The 22,553-nt window shown below is 34.4% G+C and overlaps 1 long non-coding RNA gene and 1 pseudogene across 2 annotated transcripts; one reads left to right on the top strand and one right to left on the bottom strand.

Moving 5' to 3' along the window:
* The first annotated feature begins 2,505 nt into the window (after positions 1 to 2,505).
* Positions 2,506 to 8,575, top strand: LOC120081465. Of its 2 annotated transcripts, none has more exons than XR_005482830.1 (3): positions 2,506 to 4,248; positions 5,444 to 5,950; positions 8,457 to 8,575. It is a non-coding gene; the product is annotated as an uncharacterized LOC120081465 (long non-coding RNA). The 2 variants fall into 2 exon arrangements; XR_005482831.1 differs by lacking the exon at positions 8,457 to 8,575 and adding an exon at positions 8,419 to 8,433.
* LOC120081458 lies at positions 5,145 to 9,406 on the bottom strand (annotated as a pseudogene).
* Between the last annotated feature and the right edge of the window lie 13,147 nt (positions 9,407 to 22,553).

A 22,553-nucleotide genomic window follows, 5' to 3' on the forward strand; every position in this document is an offset into this window, starting at 1 on the left:
TTTTTTTTTTTTATAAAATTTCATAATGATTCTTTCTACAACTTGATTTTATTATCTCCTAATTTTGAAATCTTAAAAACTTAACCTCTTTTGATCTGCAAGATTTTCTTCTTGATTTTAAACTTTATTTAAGAAATTAATGAATTGGTGTGTAAAAAGTTACAACAAATTTGATTAGAGAGAGAGAAAAAAAACAAAAGCATATAAAAATTAGTAAAATTTATTATAAACCTCTAAATTCATTGGTGCACATTTACAAAAAATTAAAAAATGAAAAAAAAACTATAAAAGCATAAAGACAAATACTCTTTTCTCTGTCACTTTGTCGACCTCTAAATTACTTGAAGTTTGAGAAATTTCTTGAACCTCAAAACTAGATTTTTTTTACCTTCTTCAATATGCGAGAATTAGTAAGTGATTCTGTGTGTATTGAAAAAAACTACAAAAGCATATAAAATAGTCACATTAGATCACTCAATATGTTTTTACAAAATTGAAAAGTTAAAAAATATTGCAAAAGGACATATTAAAAAAAAAGTGATATCTTCTTAGAGAAGATAGAAGAGATAATTGAAACTAAGAAATTGAATGAAAAGAAACGTTGGAAAAAATGTTGCTATTAACAAAATTAAAAAAAATAACTACAACAAAATTTCAATATATATATATTAAAAAAAAAAACAAAGAAGTTAGAGAGTCTGGATAAAAAAAAATTAAAAGAAAAATAAAAGAAATAGAGAGGAGATACATGATGGAAGATGAGATGTTGAATTTAGCTGTTTATATAGAAAATTTAGATATCAAATCATAGTTTTATTATTTTTTTTTTTTATAAAAAAAATCATTTATTTAATGTGAAATGGAGATCTTTAGAGGATAAAAGGTTTTTTTTTTTTTTTTTTTTTTTTATAATTTTTTTCCCTTTATTTAAGGTGAAATAGATATTAAAGGTAAAATATGATTTTTTTTAGAAAAAAGATTTTCATAAATAAGAGAGTTGAGGATAAAATATGATTTAAAAAATAAATCTTTTATTTAACATGAAATAGATGTGATTTTTTTTTTCCAGAAAATTCTTGAACAAGAGACTGAAGTAGAGATTATTAGAGATAAAATGTGATTTTTTTTTAATGATTTAAATATAAAATAACATTAAGACATCTTTGTGACTATCAATTAAAAGGGACAAAAGGAAAAATTTGTACAGATTGGTTAACAACTAATCATTAAAGCCAGGAGTATAATAGTCATATGCTTAAAAATGAGGGACAAAGTAAGAATGTAAAGATTCTCCCCATTTAACCTCTTTTATATATATATGTAGTAGAGATTATTTTGATTGTCTAGGTGAGATTTGGAAGTTTTTTTTAGAGATTTTATGAGTTTTTGAGTTTTTTTTTTTTTTTTTTTTTTTTTTTTTTTTTTTTTTTTTCTCGAAAGGTAGATATTCTTTCTCAAACTTATATATATATAGTGTCAACAATTAGAGACCAAATTAGGGGGAAAAAAAAAGAAAAAGAAAAAGAAAAAGAAAAAGAAAAAAAACCATCTATCAAAATTGTAAAAAATAACACTCAAAGTTTTCCATCTTTTCACATATAGCATCCTTTTCCACCTGTTATTTAATGATTGTATAAGTTAACCAATATTGACACCAAAACAAAAACCAAATACTATGTAGGTAACTCTTTTCAAATTTTCTATTCCTAATCCAAATCCCCAATTCATTCTTTGGATCCAACCTGACTTGGATTCCACTTAACAATTGACAAAAAAAAAAAAAAAAGTGTTATTCTTGAAAAGTGGAAAACTTTGAGCTATTTCTAACAATTCCTCTCATCTCTCCTAGGAGGAAAATTGACTAGAATGCAAGCATAATTGACGAAAAATTTCACTTCTTTTTTCTCTCCATTTTCATTCAATATCCATAGTAATCCTAACCGAGATTCTACTTAAAAACCCAAAAAGTTGTTAATTCAAATATTAAGTTTATATTTTTGACTTTATTGACTCGATAAGAATATATTGGGATGTAGAGAGACGAATTATCTAAATAATTGGCAACAAAAGGATGCTATTTGTAAATTTTCAAATATTTACTCTAATTTCTATTTCTACAATTATATGAATTTTCAAATTTCTAAATGAATTTATCAATTATAATTTTTCATATGGATCTCGAGTGCATTGTAAATTATAAATTTTGTAAAAGATGCAAATAAAAGGTTAAGATTTGAGAAAATATAAAGAATGTTAGTGTTAATCTGTGATTCCATATATATAAAATTTTATATTTTGTATGAGATACTTCAAATCGAGTTAGATTTGATATAAAATTTGAAAAGATTAGATCATATTTTGAAAAATGGGTAGAATCGATGTTAAGTGGTCGAAACTTCATCAAAAAATCCAAAACCATGGTTAGGAAAAGTGAATTTTTTTCGTAAATCTTGGGTCGATCTCGGATGAACCAATAAAAACTATTGTAAGAATTTAAAAAAAAAAAGTGAAAATGTGAGGAGGTTATGTCTGATCATTGATTCTCTCTCACCATTTCTCCGCGTCATCTCATGTAAAACCGCTTTCTCGTGGAGACCTTTCTCATAGCTCATCTCCTGCAGCTGGCTTCTAAATCCCAATTCTTCCATGCCGGTCATTCCAACTGCGTTCAATTATCCATTATGGGCCTCCATTCTCCGTACGTGTCTGGATCTTTCTGGTCTCGAAAGGTTCTCTAGTTTTTGTTCGTTGGTGATCCTCGTGTTATGTAAGAGTACATTTTTGTTGCAGTCATTCTCTTCATAGTTATTATCTAGTTTGTAATTCTGCTTTTCGGATATTGTGACAAATTGCACATTTGAATCGAAGTTGCTTCAATTTTAGCTTAAGGATGCGGCGAAGGTGAATCCGTACCCCTTGTTTATGTCTCTGGTTCAGAGGGTTTAGCCTCTTAACACTTCATGATGGTCGATGTCCATGGTTTTCTTTGAAAATTCACTTTAACAATTTGACATATTTTCCTGCTTTCCCCCCTCCCCACCACTTGCTATAGACTTGAAACCTGAAATTTTCTGGTATAGGATATGGTAATTTGGGTCCATTGTTCATATTGTATCTAGATTAATTATGCCATCATTGACCTTGGAACGTAGTTTGTTTTTCAAGTTCAGATTCAATATTTTGGAAACGCACGTTGACGAAAAAAGGTAAAGGAGGAGGACAGCAAAAGAATCTCCATTGACATCCTATTATGTAGACCAACATTTTTTTCTCTCCCTTGTATGCTAATACATCCATTTGACTGTTAGCAGAGTACCGAGTAATTTGGTAATTGAGCAGACTGATTGAAAATTGATCAACGACTTCTTCTGCCTTTGCCTACCTCAATTTTCTATTTAACTTCGACTATAGTTTATCTATACTTGTTTTGATTTTTATTCCTTCAAACATGAAGTCTACGTAGTAGGTTTATCTCTAATTTAGACCTTAAATTGAGCGACTTTGATAAATCATAAGGGATGAGTGGTACATGATTGCACATATACCTGCTAATCAATGGAGGACGTGCAAGTAATAAGTTATTTTCCTCCTTATTCCATGATTTACTTGAGAACATTCACCCTCGCCCCTAGAGATTTGGGATTGATTCTAATTAAAAAAGTTTATTAGTAACTGCTGAAAGTGCTGGAGGGATTAGACTGTCAGAAAGATTATTCTTCCAAATATGTGGACTTAAGGATATTAAGGATGCCAACACATAAAGTCTTGCTTATCTACCAAAAGAATAGGACTTACCAAAGGAATAGGTTGGTTACCACCAAATCTCTAACCATTTGTATTTGTTGAGTTATTTTTGCATTCCCAAATTAGGGATTCCATATTGTATAAATACATCACCTATGTATATTTCAAATACAAGAAATCATAAAGGAAAACTTGGCTTGCCACTGTTGTTTATCGCCTATCTCTTGAAGTTGTCGTCTACCTCCCGCAGATGTTATCGTCTACCTCCACAAACACTATCGTTTACCTTGTCTAAGTTCTGTCGTCTGCAGCATGAGTCAAGTCATATCCTTCAACCTCTCATTTCTAACTCTAAGTGAAACTTTTTTATGCTGATCAACTTCTTCAGCATAACTATACACTGGATTCAGAACCGGGAGATTTAGAACTTCAATGCCTGACAGGAAAAGAAATGATATCGGCCCTGCTGCGTTTTTCAAAGAAGCCGGCATCTTCATTCTATTGGTAAGTAAATCAATCCATCAATCAATATGTTTTCTGTTGTTTGGATCAAGTCAGTTCTGTGTTTGACAGGGAAAATTTTCTGTATTTTATGACCACTATTTGTTTTTTTTCCCTTAACTTTTCAAATCTTGAACTTGATATTTTATAAGCTATGACATTTCTTAACCCTATAATTAGTGGGAACAAAGTTGTCATATGTCCTTGAGAGGTTCGAGAGTATGAGTCATCAGTCAGCTTTAATCATTCCTTCCATTTTTCTTTCCCCTTCGTATGGGAGTTTTTCCTTTTGTTTCATTCTTGTCCTTAAGATGCTTAAACTTTCGTGGAGATTGATTTTTTTTCCTTTTCTTTTTGGGAGAGTTAAACCATGTGTTAGAGTGAAAATTCAAATTTTTGACTTTTTGGTAAGGTGATAATGTCTTAAGATGTAGATTATGCTTAGGTTGACAATTTTCATGGAGTTATTTTGACCAATCATAATGTCGTACCAATGGAAGCTTATGTATATGGGTGTAAGTATGGAATAAACATAAGGAAATGGGATGCTTTTTGCTTAAAATTATTTATGGGTTTTAAATCATACCATAAATACCCTGTCACCTTTTTTTTAAAAAAGGTAGACAAACTATTTTGATGCTTAGGTTTGACCTTGTCACTTATGCTGTCAAATCAGTACAAAAAAAACTCTGAAATGGCAAAACTTCTACTTAATATTGCACCCCATCTCAGTTTATCTTCTTATATATACTTTATTTATAAAAGTTAATAATAACTAAAAAAAAGTAAAAAATTAATGTCACATCAACTTAAAAATAATTAAAAATGGTAGTACTTCAATAAAACACAATTATGAAGTTTAAGTTCATATGTTGGAGTATCGAGTTGAATCATGCAGATTGGAATTAGAAAAGCTATATTTCAAATGCAAAGTTGTAAGATGGAGTTTCTTGATAAATGTACAAACTTTAATAGTATTTATTATTAAAGTTGAGTTATTTAACACCGACTTATGAAGTTGGTAGACCAAACACCCTAAGTATTTTACTCAATGGAAATGATTCTAGTTTTTTTCTTGTTTACAAGCGTTGAACTGAACTTCTGGCTGCCCCATTGGTTGTGAGCTTGGAGTGGTAGAAGGTTAGAGAGATCCTTTGTATTGGATTTGATCAACTCTCGTTGTTTCTTTTCTTGACAGCATGACAGAAGGATTGACCACTTTATTACAGAACATGAAATATGGAACAAGCCGAATTTCAGAAGGGTAAATGATACACGACTTTATTTTCCATCTCGGCATTCCAAAAAACTTGGCTGATGGATAGTTAGATGATATAAGTCTCAATCTATAGAATAGCTCAGTTCATCTCTTGGACGTACATAATAGCGATTTCCAGATACTTATTTAGCAGCTTTAGCAGCCTTAGCTAACCTGTGTGAGGTAATGCCTCCATCACTTGACTATTTTAACTTCTCTACATTGTTCTCTTCTACATGGTTCTCTTTTCTACAACTGCTTACCAATTGGATCGGAAGATTTTTGTCATTCTGCTCATCACTGACATGTTTAGGGTGCAAGAAACTTGGTTGATTGGTGGAAGACAATAGCCTTGCCCACATCCTGTCGGTAATCACTACTTTGTTTTGTCTCTCAATTATCCGCTGCAAATGTAGGAGTAACATAAGATTGGTCTATAATATTCAGGTATTAGACCTCTTTCCATATTGATAGACGAACAATTGACTTTAAGCAACTATAGCAGACAAAGTAAAAGTTTATAATATTGAGCGTACATGAAATGGTATGTAAGCATGTCTTCCATTTACTGGGCCTACTGTAAATCCAGTATATCCTGCCATTGCGCCGTGAATGGCACTATGAGCAAGAAGGGTGCAGAAGATGTTATCTGATGCAATACTAGGAACTGCTCGAATCATATACGTAGGATCTACAAAAGAAAAAATAAAAAAAAAAATTTACATTGAGTAATATGTTCATGTGTTTAAGAAAAAATGCATGAAAGAAAAGGATAACCCAGGCTACCTATGTATTTGAGATTTATTACAATCTTCCTCTTTTCTTTGAAGTAGTCCTAGATCAACCAAAACCCATAGTTAATCTCTATAAGTAATATGCAAGCAAATATTATATATATATATATATACACATATATGTTTTGTCTGTTTTTCTTTAGAATCAAGGAACGTTTGATATAAAGTTGAGGTGGACAAACTTTGATCTGTTGGGATATCCATAAACCAACATCTTGGTGTAGCTTATTTCCTGAAGCATCTTGTTGATCTACTTTATGTATGCTTTTAGACATAAGCTCTTGTCCTGCCCCTTCAGCTATCACTATAACCATGTGACCTTGTTCTTTTATGCAACGCTCAATATATTCAAATAGGCCTCCCTCCCCTTCAAGATAAAAGGGTGACTCTGGTATCAAGCAACAATCAACATCTCTACTTGCGAGAGTTGCATACATTGCAATAAACCCTATATGATTCAAGATGAAAAAAAGATTTGTTAAGAACATTTTTGGTCACAAATTCACACCCCAACTAGCCATCAAGTGATAAAATCTTACCACTATTGCGACCCATCAATTTGACCAAACCTATACCATTCTCATTACTTTCCGATTCAACATGGGCAGCACTAATGGCACGCTGAGCTTCTTCAACGGCAGTGTCAAAACCAAATGACTTATCAATGACCTAAAAGACGAGGAGTGGTGGAAAAGTTTAAATATGGACTTGATGGTTCATGCATCAACGTTAATCAACAAGTTCACTAATATTACAGGAATGTCATTATCAATAGTCTTCGGAATTCCAGCTACTGCAACTTTGAGGCCACGCCTTCTAATTTCCTGTAGAAATGAAAACCATAATTTATATGAGATCCAAGCTCATCAATCTTTAGAAATTCTACCCATCTGCAAATAACTAAACCAATGTGCATTACTTCAAAAATGGCAGCAGCTCCTTTCTGAGTTCCATCCCCCCCAAGTACATAAACCTGAAAACCAAAATTTAGAGTTCAAGAGACTTCAAACCATTATTTATGAACTTGTCATAAACTTTCGAGCATGGATTAAGGAATCTTTGAATTATTGATTGCTTCAAACCTGATTGATGCCCCTGTGCTGGATGCTGTCAACAATCTTGGAGGTATTGTGACCACCTCTTGACGTCCCAAGGATGGTGCCTCCACGTTTATGGATGTTGTTCACCGACTTGGGCGTTAACGAAATTGTATTCCTTGCATAGAAACCTTTGTACCCTCCCTATATGTTAGGTAAATAATTGGCCTTATTAGTGATATTGTTGAATGGCGATTAAGGATAGTGAAAAGAGGATATAATCACCTCAATTCCAACAACTTTGTGGACGCCATACATATGGTATAATCCACATACTATTTCTCTAATCACTGTATTAAGACCAGGGCACAATCCACCACAAGTTACAATACATGCATGAACTTCATCGGATTCAAAAAACACCTGAAAAGTTTTGGAGTTTCATTAAAATCCAAGGAAACTAAAGCAATGATGGCAAAACACTTGTATGGAAAAGAAAAAAGAAAAAGAAAAAAAGAAATATTTACTAACCTTTTGACGAGGTCCAGCACGTCGAAAATGTGTCCCTCTCGGACTGTTATGATGGACAACAACCTATTTTCAAAACAAAACCTTAGAAAAATCAGAATAACTGAATCCCAACCTCATGAAGTAGAACTTGATCACTTACATTTTGAGCAACAGCATCATCCACGTTAACAAAATATTGCCTGGTAAAAATTCAATTCTCATTAGAATTTGGATGGATGTCATTCCCAAATAAGATTCAAGATTGTGTATCGACCGAACACCGAAAGAACATACTTAACCGCAGAATAGGCATGATTATCTTGTAAAGGATTTGGATGCGCCTGTAAACAAACGGACAAATTTTCATTCTTCATACGTCCATAAAAATTATAAGTGGGAAGGTAGAGGGAAACAACAAAAACATAAAACATATACACTCACAATCAAAGCAGAGTTGATATTCAAGTGAAATTTAACTTTTTGTCCATGATCTTGTGGATTACTAGCTATTTTAAGTACTTTAATCATTGAATTTAATTCCAAAGATAGTAACAATAAATTTTTCCTGACATAGCTCAAACTCGTTAAAACATTATAATAAACTTTTGCAAGAGTTACCGGAAGGCCAGGGAGATAATCAGTCAAGTGAGGGACATCTTCAAGAACATAATGGAAGTCGCCACCGGTCAAGATTTCGGACGCGGAATCTCCTGGAGCATCCCTACCATTTCCACCATTACGATCCATCGGAGATGATCCGCCGTTGTGAAAGCGTGAGTGGTGATGGGAGGCAGGCGCCTAGAAGTCAATAGAGCGGGAGCCGAGGGAAGTGGAAGAAACAGGGAAGCTAGAAACGGAAGAGTCCATGGAAATTGAAGAAGGTCAAAGAGGAAGAAAGAAGAGAAGGCATATTTGAAGATGACGACGGTGGTGGGGCTGACTGATAAACGGCAACGTCAGATGGTGGTGACTTTTATGAAGAACGTATTGGTGGTGAGTTATATTGAATTGGAAAATAGTTATAAAAAGGGTAGAGGTGGCTTCTAGAGGATTGGTGAGAAAGACATGAAAAAGAAGAAAAGTCTGAAAGAGATTGAAAAGGAATATTCTTGAATCTCCCATGGTTCTCATATTCGTGCAGCCTGTGATTTTGCTACCTACAGTTCACGGATTATAAGGGAACCTCTATGGGCTAATTTGTCAAACTTCTTTAGAAGGAAACTTCAATTAAAACTAGAATTAAGCACAAGGAGAAAGAGAAAGAAGGGTTGACTTTACTACTCATATTTCTCAAATTGAAATATAGGTAACTATTTGGTTTGGAATTTGCTTAGGAGACGTGAGCTTCAATAATGGAATATATATATATATACAGGGAAGTAGATATTTGTTTAATTTGTTCATCATAGCTATGATAATAATCATCATTGATCTAATGGTAAAAATAAACTTGATGGAAACAAGTTTAAGTCCTGGTAGCCTCCTATGAAGCTTTAATTTCCTACCGGTTGATTCAATGTATAACATTTATTATAAGATTTTTCTTGCTCAGTATAGTTAGATTCTACGGATAACATTTATTGCTAGATCAATATATATATATTTTGGAAACTAGCATTAGTTTTTAAGGTGGAGACTCAAATGTTTGAGAAAATCATTGATGCCTTCGATGATAAACTATATCAAGTTGATAGTTGATAATTTTTCAATAAGAACTTAGTTATAAATATTTTAGAAGATGAAGGCTCAAAGTTTTGTATGAAAAAAATAGTATGTTGAGTTATATTTATCTTAAATGTTAAGAACATTATATTTAAAGGAGTGACACCAAAGGGCATGCTTGTCCTTTGGCATGTTTCATGTTTGTTGAAGGAATGACGAAGTTGAGTGTGAGTTCGTTTGTCACACATGATATATTATATAGTATGATAAAAACAAACACACCCCTATATTGTAATTTATTGTTTTTTAATTGTAAAACAATTGTCTTAAATAAAGAAGTTCTCATAATATTTTATATGTATATTTTAAGTATGTGACAAAAGTCTGTCAAAATTATTTGATTGCTAAATTAAAATAATAATAAATAAATAAAGGTCCAAATAAAAGTGTTGGTCTGTTGGATGATGGGTAAATAAAGGTGAGAAGTTTTTTTAAAGGAAAAAAAAGGTATATTTAAAAAAATAATAATAATAAAGGGCGAATGAATGGAAAAAATAATGAGAATATGTACATATATTTTTTATAATAAGTAAAATAATTCACTAAATCATGGTTAAAGGTCAAAACCACTACAAAATAGCACTGGTTCTCGATAATGGGCAATTCATTAGAATATGAGCAACAAAGTTTCTACCTGTTTCCAAAAAAAAAAAAAAAAAAAAAAGGTTTTTACCCCTACGAATAACGATGATTCAAAATGAATTAAAGGAAATGGAAATCAAAATGAATAAAAGGAAATGGAAATGGATTTGATCGGTGAATCACTTCGTTTTTTTTCCCATTGAATATGTATGAGGTTCATTTTTGGCCAACCCGTTAAAAAACTACCAACTTATTATAAATATATTAAATTAGGTGTAATGTGATGTCCATTGTTAGTATCCATTGGCCAAGTGTCATTATTTATTACCTGTGTTGTCTATATGTCTCAACGTTACACACTACCTCCTACTTATCAAATTACCTATAATAAATAGTGACATTTGATGGTTTTGGACACACACATTGGGCAAAAGTCCATGAAAATTGGAAAAAAATGAGAATTTAGATAAATTTATTATTTTATATTTTGTTTATTTATATATTTTGTTTAATTTATTTTAATATTTATTTATTTTATAATTATATAATATTTTCTTCATGTTCATGTTCTCGTTGTGCTCCTCAAATTCACAAGCTCCTATTGTTTTTCCCGCTAAAGGTAGGTCCTAAAGGTATGTCGGTTTTTCCCTCTATGTTATAATTAATAAATTTAACATTATTTTGTATATTTAATATTTATTAGATTTTTAATATAAATATATTATTTTATGATAGTGTTGTAATGATAAATCTTACAAAATTAGAATTTGTCGCCCTTGATATTAATGACAATAATTATTTTTCATGGATGCTTGAAGCCGAAATCCACCTGGATGCTATGAATATTGGAGAAACTATTAAGAAGGAAATACGACATTCAGTCAGGACAAAGCAAGTTATGATTTTCCTTCGTCATCATCTCCACGAGGGATTGAAAATGGACTATCTTATAATAAAAGATCCTCGTATCTTGTGGAAAAATTTGAAAGAGAGGTATGATCATAAAAAATAAAAATAAAAAGTTATTTTTCCTAAAGCTCGTTATGAGTAGATGCACTTGAGGCTACAAGTTTTAAATCAGTAAGTGATTACAACTCCGCATTATTCAAAAACAGTTCGAAATTATTGTTATGTGGAGAGAAAATTACTGATGCTGATATGTTAGAGAAGACATCTTCTATATTTCATGTCTCGAATATACTCCTACAGCAGCAATATCGAGAGAAAGATTTTAAACAGTATTCTGAACTAATTTCATGTTTTCTCGTAGCCAACAAAATAACGGATTATTAATGAAAAATCATGAATTCCGACCAACGGAACAACACCATTCCCTAAAGAGAATGTTGTGAATGTTGATAATCATGGTCGAGGTCGTGGTCGCGGTCAAGGTTGTGATCATGGCAGAGGAAGAAATAATTATTATTTTCGTGGTGGTTCTAATCATTCAATTTCAAAAGAACCACACAAAATGATGATCACAAAAGAAAAACTCCACAAGATAAGAGTTCAAAAAGTGTTGAAAATAAATGCTTCCGATACGAAATGACTGGGCATTAATCACATATATGTCGTACGTCAAAACACTTAGTTGATCTTTGTCGAGCATCCCTGAAGGAAAAAGAGAAAAATGTGGAAACAAATTTTACATACCAGAATAATGACATATTTGACCCATCCTATATGAAAAATTTGGATATTGCGGACTTCTTTGAATCTCATGAAGAGAAAATCAATAGAATTGATGGAACATCTAGTGTTTCCTTTGACTTTGAAAATATCTAGATTTAATGTTGTTTTTTTCATCTCCATGTTTTTTCCCTCTTAGTAGATGTTAACCTTTATATATTCTAAATGTTGTTTTTCTTATTGTAATTATTTTCTTTTAATGAAGAAACCTAAATCATTTTCATATGTTGGGTGACTAAAAAATGAGTAAAGAAGATTTGTCTGACAAACAATGCAACCACACATATAATACTTACAAGTAGAAAATATTTTTCCAAACATACAATGCTGGAAGTAAAAGTCCATACAATATCAGGTTCTGCAAACCTAATTGAAGGGTTTGTAAAAACAAATATTATTTTACCTAAAAGAACAAAATTTACAATTGGCAATGCATTGTTCTCTAGTCAATAAAAAAAAATACTTAGTTTTAAAGATATATGTTGCAATGGTTATCATATTAAGACTTATAGAAAGAATGATATGGAGTATCTTTATATCACATCTATTGTCTCATATGAAAAATGTATACTGGAAGAGTTACTTGCTTTATCTTCTGTATTATATTATACTCATATATGAGTCACTGAAACATATGCAACAATGAAACTGAAGTCTCTAGTATCAATGACGTTATATACAGAGTCTAGTCATCTCGTGGTCTAGATCTTATACAAACTCTTAGTATAAACACCCCCGCTCTACGTCTCCACATGAATGGTTGGGATCTACCATTTGTAGTAGTTTACAACACTTGCAAACTTCTACAAAGCGGGCTGTATCCGTAGTGTCACCAGGATCAGATATCCCACCTTAATCCTTATACTACAGACCTATTTAGGTTATCACTTAAGGCATGATCCACTTGTATATCACATATACATACTTAAGTTCATATAAGATAACCAAAGAGCTTTGTTTATTGGATATGAGTAAATTCCAAAATTAAATAACAGTTATTTTATTCATTAAACAATGTGTATCTTTACAAAACAACGAGACTCCGGGAGAATTAGGACATTAATCCCAACATCGCCCTCAAAGGCAGAAGTTTCCAAAACATTCAGGATTAAGGTCGTGTCACCTATGGTCGTTTAAGTGAGATGTAAGTCTCCATTATCAATGGCGTTATATACAGAGAAGAATCATCTCGTGGTTCGGTCTTATACTAACTCTTTGTATAGGACACCCCCGCTCGCATGTCTTCATATGAATGGTCAGGATCTACCATCTGTAGTAGTTTACAACACTTGCAAACCTCTACAAAGCGGGTCGTATCCGTAGTGTCACAAGGATCAGGTATCCCACCTTAATCCTTATACTACGGACTTATTTAGGTTATCACTTAAGGCATGATTCACTTGTATATCATATATACATGCTTAAGTTTACATAAGATAACCATGGAGCTTTGTTTATTGGATATGAATAAATGTCAGAATGAAATAACAGTTATTTGATTTATAAAACAATGTGTATAATTACAAACAACAAGACTCTGGGAGAATTAGGACAACAATCCCAACACAAAGCACATCCATTAAACATTCTGATGGAAGTTCGTTCACTAGATGTGAAGAAAGATATATTTCGACCTCGAAATGATAATAAAGAACTTCTTGTTTCTGAAGTACCATATCTTAGTGCAATTGATGCAGTTATGTATCTTGCTAATAATACAAGACCAGATATTGCATTTTTAGTAAATTTATTAGCAAGATACAGTTCTTCTCCAACAAAAAGACATTAGAATGGAATTAAGCATATACTCCATTAGATCAACATGGGTTTGTTTTATTCAAATAAATCAAATTTTAATCTAGTTGGCTATGCAGATTCTATATATTTATTTGATCCACACAAAGCTAAATCTCAAACAGGTTATCTGTTCACATGTAGAGGAACTGCTATATTATGGCGATCGGTGAAACAAATCATTACAACCACTTCTTCAAATCATGTTGAAATTTTTTACAATTCACGAGGCTAGTCGAGAATACATATGTCTAAGATCAATGACTCAGTACATTCGTGGAACATGTGATTTATCTTATAGTAAAAATCTTCCAATGATATTATAAAAAGACAACACAACATGTATATCCCAAATCAAAGAAGGATATATTAAAGGAGATAGAACAAAATATATTTCACCGAAGCTTTTCTACCCTCATGATTGAAGAAAATGGTGACATCACTGTACAATAAATTTGTTCGAAAGATAACTAGGCAGACTTATTTACAAAGACATTACTTACCACAACCTTTGAAAAACTGGTGCACAAAATTGTAATGCGGCGATTCAAAGTTCTCAAGTGATGTTTCTATGAAGGGGAATAATTATATTGTATTCCTTTTAAGAGTATCAGATGAATTATATTCTCTTTTTCCTTCATTAAGATTTTTTTCCGTGGATTTTTTCCTAGTACGGTTTTAACAAGGCATATTTCATATATAATGGGCATCTAAAGGAAAGTATTATAAATGAAGGAAATCAGACAAAAGGATTTCCATGAGCAGCGGAATGATCTTTCCAAATTTCAATCGTATATAAACATTACAATTACAATCACAAACGGAAACAAACGGTTATGCGTATAATAGAAATTACAGCATGCTTTACTATAAATCAACAAACCTTTGTAGACTCATCTTCAAGTTCCTTGATCACGAACACTCGATCACAGCAACCCAGTAACACACGAACGTTCGTCCAACACGACCGTTATACTGTACGATCGCAACGAACTCAAACTAATCGATCACCATGGTCGCGAACACCGCGAACGACCTCCACAAAATCTCAACTGTGTCGAGTTGAGTATGACACCACCAAGAAGGTTACCTTGGTATTCTCATTATGAGAATCTAGAGGGTGGGCTCTGTATGGACTTAGTTTAAGGTAGAAAATCGGAGGAAGAACAATCGTGTAAATGATTGAGCAAGTGGGAGATGAAACAGTCTATCATATAGGTCAATACCCAATCGTTTAGCAAAAGTTATGCGATCATCTAACAACAGCTATGCGATCGTTTAGCTCGTAGTCTAGCTGAGTGTCTATCGTGTAAGAACACTCCACGATCGTTTAGCTAACTCCAAGCTGTTGCTTAGTAAATTTGATTTACTTGACAACTATCCGTGAGTAATTTCCGAGATTAGAAATCTCAAATACACAAAATGAAAATCTTTTCTCCTACTAAAATTAGGAAAATATTTTTCCTTTTATCTCATGGTTATCATGAAACCACCAATAACCTCTCACTCAATTGGTTATTAGAGAAAAAGAGATAATTATCTAATAATTAATATTATTATAAATATAAATGATAACTAACTTACCATAATATATTTATAACCTATAGTTTTACTATTTCATCTCATGAAACATATAAACCATAGCTCTTTTTCTATTCCATGGCACTTAATGTAAATCTCATTTACATTAATCCTCCACTTGATGTATCTCATACACCATACCGATCATATCATATATAATCGAATTACCTCTTATTAATTTGAACAATTCAAATCAACACCAAGAACTGATCCTCAGCTTGAATCCATTGAGCTACCAAGGTGACCTTATGAACCTCAGGTCGAAGATCCAATGGTACGTGAATGACTGACTAAACTCTTTAGTCATGGGATCCACCATCCGTTAACTGCCAGACACTTCACTAAGGACCGACAGCTGAACTTTCCTTACCACAGATATATTATGTGTCCATCTTAACCAATTAATAATACAACAACCCTTCACAGATCACTCATGAGTATAGCTCGACCAATAACCGTTATGCCCCTGTAGTTACATCTAACTCCTTAAGTACCACTGATTCCTCTAATGAACATAAGTCATAATTCTACTATGACTGATTCCTTTCTTCCAAAGAGAAGCTATGACCACTATGTTCAAGCCACGGAATCAGCCCTTAAAGGAGTAATCTATCTACCTACCCCTGCTTCAGGGAATGAGTGAATTCTATCTTGTGTAATTGAGTTCCTAGCTCCCAAATCAGACAAGTCCCCAAAAAGGTAGGCATGTTGAGTTGGAAATCTGGCCACTCTCACCCATACTAATCAAAGGACCGCCCTCAAAGGTAGGAGTTCCTAAACACTTGGATTGAGGTCGTGTCACCTATGGTCGTTTAGGTGAGATGTAAGTTTTCAGTATCAAAAGCGTTATATACAAAGGCGAATCATCTCATAGTCTGGTTTTATACAAACTCTTTGTATAGGACACCTCCGCTCGCATGTCTCCACATGAATGGTCAGGATCTACCATCTGTAGTAGTTTATAACACTTGCAAACCTCTACAAAGTAGGTCTTATCCGTAGTGTCACCAAGATCAGGTATCCCACCTTAATCCTTATACTACAGACCTATTTAGGTTATCACCTAAGACATGATCCACTTATATATCACATATACATGCTTAAGTTTACATAAGATAACCATGGAACTTTGTTTATTGGATGTAAGTAAATGTCAGAATGAAATAATAGTTATTTGATTCATAAAATAATGTGTATCATAAAACAATGTGTATAATTACAAACAACAAGACTCTGGGAGAATTAAGACACCAATCCCAACAATCTCCCACTTGTCCTATATCCTCGATAGACTAATATACAATACAATAAAAAAAAAACATGTACAATATAAAATAAACTAGGGCATATCCCAGTATCATCTCCCACTTATCCTAAACAAGATGCCACATGTGCTGCAAACTCAGACTCTCCAGGTGACCCTTGAACACTTTAGTCGTGAGTCTTTGTAAAGGGATCAGCAATGTTGTGCTCCGACCCGATCTTCGTGACTATCACATCACCGCGATGCACAATCTCCCTGATCAAGTGGTAATTACAAACAACGAGACTCTGGGAGAATTAGGACACCAATCCCAACAATCTCCCACTTACTGCCTCGATAGACTAATGTACAATACAATAAAAAACATATATAATATACAATAAACTAGGGCATACCCCAATATCATTTCCCATTTTCCCTAGACAAGATGCCACATATGCTGCAAACTCAGACTCTCCAGGTGACCCTTGAACACTTTAGTCGTGAGAGCCTTTGTAAAGGGATCAACAATGTTATGCTCCGACCAAATCTTCGTGACTATCACATCACCGCGATGCACAATCTCCCTGATCAAGTGGTATTTCTGCTCTATATACTTACCCCGATGATGACTCCAAGGCTCCTTCAAATTTGCCACAACCCCATTGTTATCACAATACAGAGTGATAGACAAATCCATATTTGGAACAACTTCCAAATCTGAAAGAAATTTCCTCAGCCAAACAGTCTTCTTAGCTGCTTCATAAGTCGCCACGTATTTGACTTCCAAAGTGGAGTTCGTGATACATCCTTGCTTGATGTTTTGCCACACTACAGCCCCTACACTCAAAGTGAACACTGACCCCGATGTCGATTTGCAAGAATCTTTATCGGTTTGAAAGTCAAAGTCCATGTATCCTGTAAGGATCGAATCTTTGTCCCCATACACGAGCATGTAGTCCCTCGTTCTCCGAAAATACTTGAGGATCATCTTGACCGCTGTCTAGTGATCAAATCCTGGATTGGACTGATACCGACTGGCAATCTCTACTGCATAGCAAATGTCGGTTCTGGTATACAATGTTGGATACATTAAGCTTTCTACAGCTGAAGCATAGAGAATCCGTCTCATCTCTTCAACCTCTTGAGGTGTCTTAGGACATTGATCCTTAGACAAAACGATTCCATACCTGAAGAGTAACAAACCCCTCTTGGAATCTTGCATTTTGTACTTGATCAACATTTGATCGATGTACGATGTCTGAGACAAGGCTAACCGTTTGTTCTTACGTTTCGAATAATCTGGATCCCTAGAACATACTGTGCCTCACCCAAATCTTTCATTTGGAACTGGGCAGCTAGCCATTTCTTAATATCAGTCAGATACCCTACATCAGTCCTAATGAGTAGGATATCATCTACATACAGTATTAGGAAAACTACTGAGTTATTGATGATCTTCTTGTAGACACAAGGCTCATCAACGTTCAGATCAAAACCAAACGACTAGACTGCAGTGTCAAATCTAATGTTCCATGATCGAGATGTTTGTTTCAGCCTATATATGGACCTATTAAGCTTGCAAACTTTTTGCTCTTGATCTGGAACTATAAACCCCTTTAGTTGAGTCATATAGATAGTCTCCTCAAGATTACCATTAAGAAAGGAAGTCTTGACGTCCATTTGCCATATCTCATAGTCATAAAATGTGACTATGGACAGGATTATCCGGATAGACTTGAGCATGACAATAGATGAGAAAGTTTCCTCATAGTCAACTCCCTCGACCTGAGTATAACTCTTTGCCATGAGTCTAGCCTTAAATTGTACATTTTCATCTATACCTCTCTTTCGCTTATAAATCCACTTACACCCAATAGGTCTTACCCCATAAGGTGGATCAACAAGCTCTCAAACGTTATTGAAGTACATAGACTCCATTTCCTAGTTCATGGCTTTAACCCATTCATCTTTGTCAACATTCTCCATTGCTTTCTTAAAAGACAACGAATCCTTGACTCCATCATCAGAAATGACGTTCTGGGCTTTAGTTAAACCCATTTAGCAATCCGGTGGGTTCATAACTCTCCCACTATGTCGAGGCAGCCTGAACTCTTGAGCTGGTTGACTAGATGTATCGACTTCAACAACTCTTGTTGAACCTTTAGCAGTCTCAGTCTCACTGGAAATCTCATGCAAAATGAGATTACTTCGTGGCTTATGATCTGAATGTGGTCTTCTTCCAAGAAGATAGCATTTGTAGAAACAAAAACTTTGTTCTCACTCAGATCATAGAAACATCCACCTCTCATTTCCTTGGGGTAGCCTAAAAAGAGGCAAACCTTCGAACGCGGTTCCAACTTTTTTGGGTTAGTCACAAGCACATGTGCCGGACAGCCCCAAATCCTGAAGTGGCATATGAAGGATCTCCTAACGAAGAGTTCCATGAGCGCGTTCAGATTGCTCCAATTTCACTGTGACCGAAATACACCATATACAATTAAACACACAGTTATGCAAACAAATAGTAATTAACGACATGCTTTGAACAAAAAATAACAAGGGAGAGAGTTCTCATACCAGTTGAAGATGTTCTTTAAGCTATGAAACTCAACGCAGCGGAAGATCTCTACCCGATCAATAAACGCCCAACAAATGCATCGGCCACAGCAGCACGAACAACTGCAAACAAATGAATGCAGCGGGGACAATACTACCAGAAGAAGCCATTGGTATTCTTAGAGTGAGAACCTAAAGCGTGGTCTTTGGTGAGTTTGGTAGAGGTAGAAGGAAGAACTGATTGTGTAGACGATAAGCAAGTGGGAGATAATATGAAGCTATCACATAGCTAGATGCTTATCGCTTACAAGAAACTACATGATCGTTTAGGTTTTACTAAACGATCGTTTAGGAAAAGGTATGCGATCGTTTAGCAAACATGACACATTATACGATCGTTTAGGAACTAATGTGCGATCATCTAGGCGCGAGGTATGTAATCGGTTAGGCGCCAAGCGACTATTGTATAGGCCCTCGACTTATGCGATCGTTTACGTTTCCACACCAACACAAAACCTTCCGATCTTTTTTCGAACCTTTTCAAAATGAAACAAAAGTTCATTTTTATTCTTCGGTTACAATAATCGACATTGTTTTTGTTGGGGTTGATGCCCTAAAGTCTTGTGTCCTGTAGTTTGTAAACAGTATGTACAAACACTTGTGTTGTTAATATATGATATTTACTTCACATCTTGTATTTTGCTCATTTATTTGTTTTATTTGCTTTACCACAAACCAACAAACATAAAATCTCTGGTTATCTGTATATGACTCAAGCATGTATGTGGTGACATACAAGTGGATAATGTCTTAAGTGATAACCAAAAATGGTTTGTAGTATATGGATAAAGGAGGGAAACCTTATCTTAGTAACGCTACGGACGCGGCTCGCTTTCTGGAATGGTTACAAATGTTGTGACTTGTCACAGATAGTCTGATCTTGATCATTCGTGTTGGGGACATGCAAGCGGGGGCGTCCTATACAAAAAGTTTGTATAAGATCTACGATCTGACTACGAAATGTTAACGTCTCGTTATATAACACCGTTCATGATAGAGACTTCACTTCACTAGGATGACATAGGTAACATGACCTCAATCCTGAGTGAGTTGGGAACTCCTGCCATTGAGGGTGGTTCTTTGATTTGTATAGGTGCGAGTGGCCAGGTCACAGATTTAAACCTACTATTTTGGGGATTTGTCCGAGTGGCCAGTCACCGATTTAAACCTACTATTTTGGGGATTTGTCTGATTTGGGAGCTGGGAACTCAGCTACACAAGATGGAATTCACTCCTTCCCCGAGGCAGGGGTAAGTAGATAGATGGCTCCCTTAAAGGTTTATTCTGGGGCTTGAACAATGTGGCGCCACACACCTTCTCTTGGCCCGAGAAGTGTTCACACATGGTTGGACTATGTTGTATTGTTCATTAGAGGAATCAGTGGTACTTAAGGAGTGAAATGTAACTATAGGGGCAAAACGGTAATTTGGTCCAACTGTACTTACGAACATTTATGAAGGGTCATCGTACTCCTAATTGGTTATACCCGATGGACATAGAAATATATTTGTGGTAAGAAGAGTTTAGTTGTTGGTCTTTAGTGGAATGCCTGACAGTTAACGGATGGTGGATCTCGTGGCTAAAGAGTTTAGTCAGCTATTCACGTACTGTTGGAGCTTCAAGCCACAGGTCCATTAGGTCCCCTAGGTAACTTGGATAAAGTCGAGAACCAGTATTTGGGTTAATTTGAAATGTTCAAATTGACAAGAGGAAGTTCGATTATATATGATATAATTAGACTGGTTGATTATATATGATATAATTGGCTAAATGTATGAGATAAATTATTTTGGAGGAAATTAGATATAAATATGATTTATGTTAAGTAGAGGAGAAAATACTATAGTAGATATGTGATGTCAAACTATGGGATATAATATAATATGATTATATTAATTAATTAATTAATTGATTAATTATATGATAATTAATCCTAATATCACGTTTGGACGTGAGTTAGTAGGCAACGTCGGTTATGGTAACTAATGGGTTAAAATGAAAATAGTTTTCATTTTTTAATCGTGCAATCAATAATCCGTCATCCACCCAAGAGAATTCATGAAGCACGCATTGGTGAAAGAAAAAGATCGATCGAGAGTCTATACAATAGTCATTTCTCTGCCTAAACAATCGTCCATCTCGCGCTAAACGATCTCACACTCTCGCCTATATGATCGGATAGCTTCTTTAAACGATCGTATAGTGTGCTGATTTAGCTAAATGATCGTGTACCTTTTTCTAAATGATCGTTTAGTAGATCCTACACGATCGTGAAGCTCCTCTAGACGATTAGCATTTCTGCTATGTGATAGCGGTCTTCACCCTCCCACTTGCTTATTGCCTACACGATTCGTGTTCCTCTGTCCTCTACCAAATTCACCAAAGCCCACCCTTTGGGTTTTCACTCCGAGAATACCCGGGGCTCATTAATGGTGGTGTCGTCCCTGTTGCGGCATTCGTGTTCGCGTTGATCGTGCTGCTGCAGTCGACGTTCCCACCGGGCGTTGGTAGATCTGTTGGAGGGTTCCGCTGTTCCATTCCGCCTTCTTCTTTCTTAGCTTTGTTCCAATCGAGTCTAAGGCAAAGCAAAAGTGGTTCGTATACCTATTTTTTTACCTACTTAACGAAAGGGTTCTGAAGTTTGAAGATAGTCTTCAACTGGTATGGAACTCTGTCTCCTTGTTATTTATCTTTCTTCGTAGCATGCCGTTAATTAAATTTCGATTGCATAACTGTATGTGTTGAATGTATAATGTTATATTTTGGTCACGGTGAGATCAGAGTGATCGGAGCATACTCATGGAACTCTCGGTATGAGATCCTTCAGTTTTCCCACTAATGCACGTCCAAGAGAGTTTTTAGGTTAATTATCATATAATTAATCGATTAAATTATTAATAAATATAATCATATTATATTTTTACCCTATAATTTGATATCACATATCTACTATAGTAATTTCTCCTTTACTTGATATAAATCACATTTATATCTAATTTCTTCCAAAATAATGTATCTCTACATTTAGCCAATTATATCATATATAATTAACCAGTCCAATTATATGATATATAATCGAACTTCCTCTTGTCAATTTGAATATTTCAAATTAACCCAAATATTGATTCTCGACTTTATCCAAGCTACCCAGGGGACCTAATGGACCTGTGATTCGAAGCTTCAACGGCCCGTGAATAGCTGACTAAACTCTTTAGCCACGAGATCCACCATCCGTTAACTGTCAGGCATTCCATTAAAGACCAATAGCTGAACTCTTCTTATCACAGATATATTTCTGTGTCCATCGGATATAACCAATCATGAGTACGATGACCCTTCACAGATGCTCATAAGTACAATTGGGCCAAATTATCGTTTTTCCCTTGTAGTTATATCTCACTCCTTAAGTACTACTGATTCCTCTAATGAACAATACAACATAGTCCAACTATGTGTGAACACCTCTCGGGCCAAGAGAA

The sequence above is a fragment of the Benincasa hispida genome, chromosome 1 (assembly GCF_009727055.1).
Source record: "Benincasa hispida cultivar B227 chromosome 1, ASM972705v1, whole genome shotgun sequence".
Taxonomy (NCBI): domain Eukaryota; kingdom Viridiplantae; phylum Streptophyta; class Magnoliopsida; order Cucurbitales; family Cucurbitaceae; genus Benincasa; species Benincasa hispida.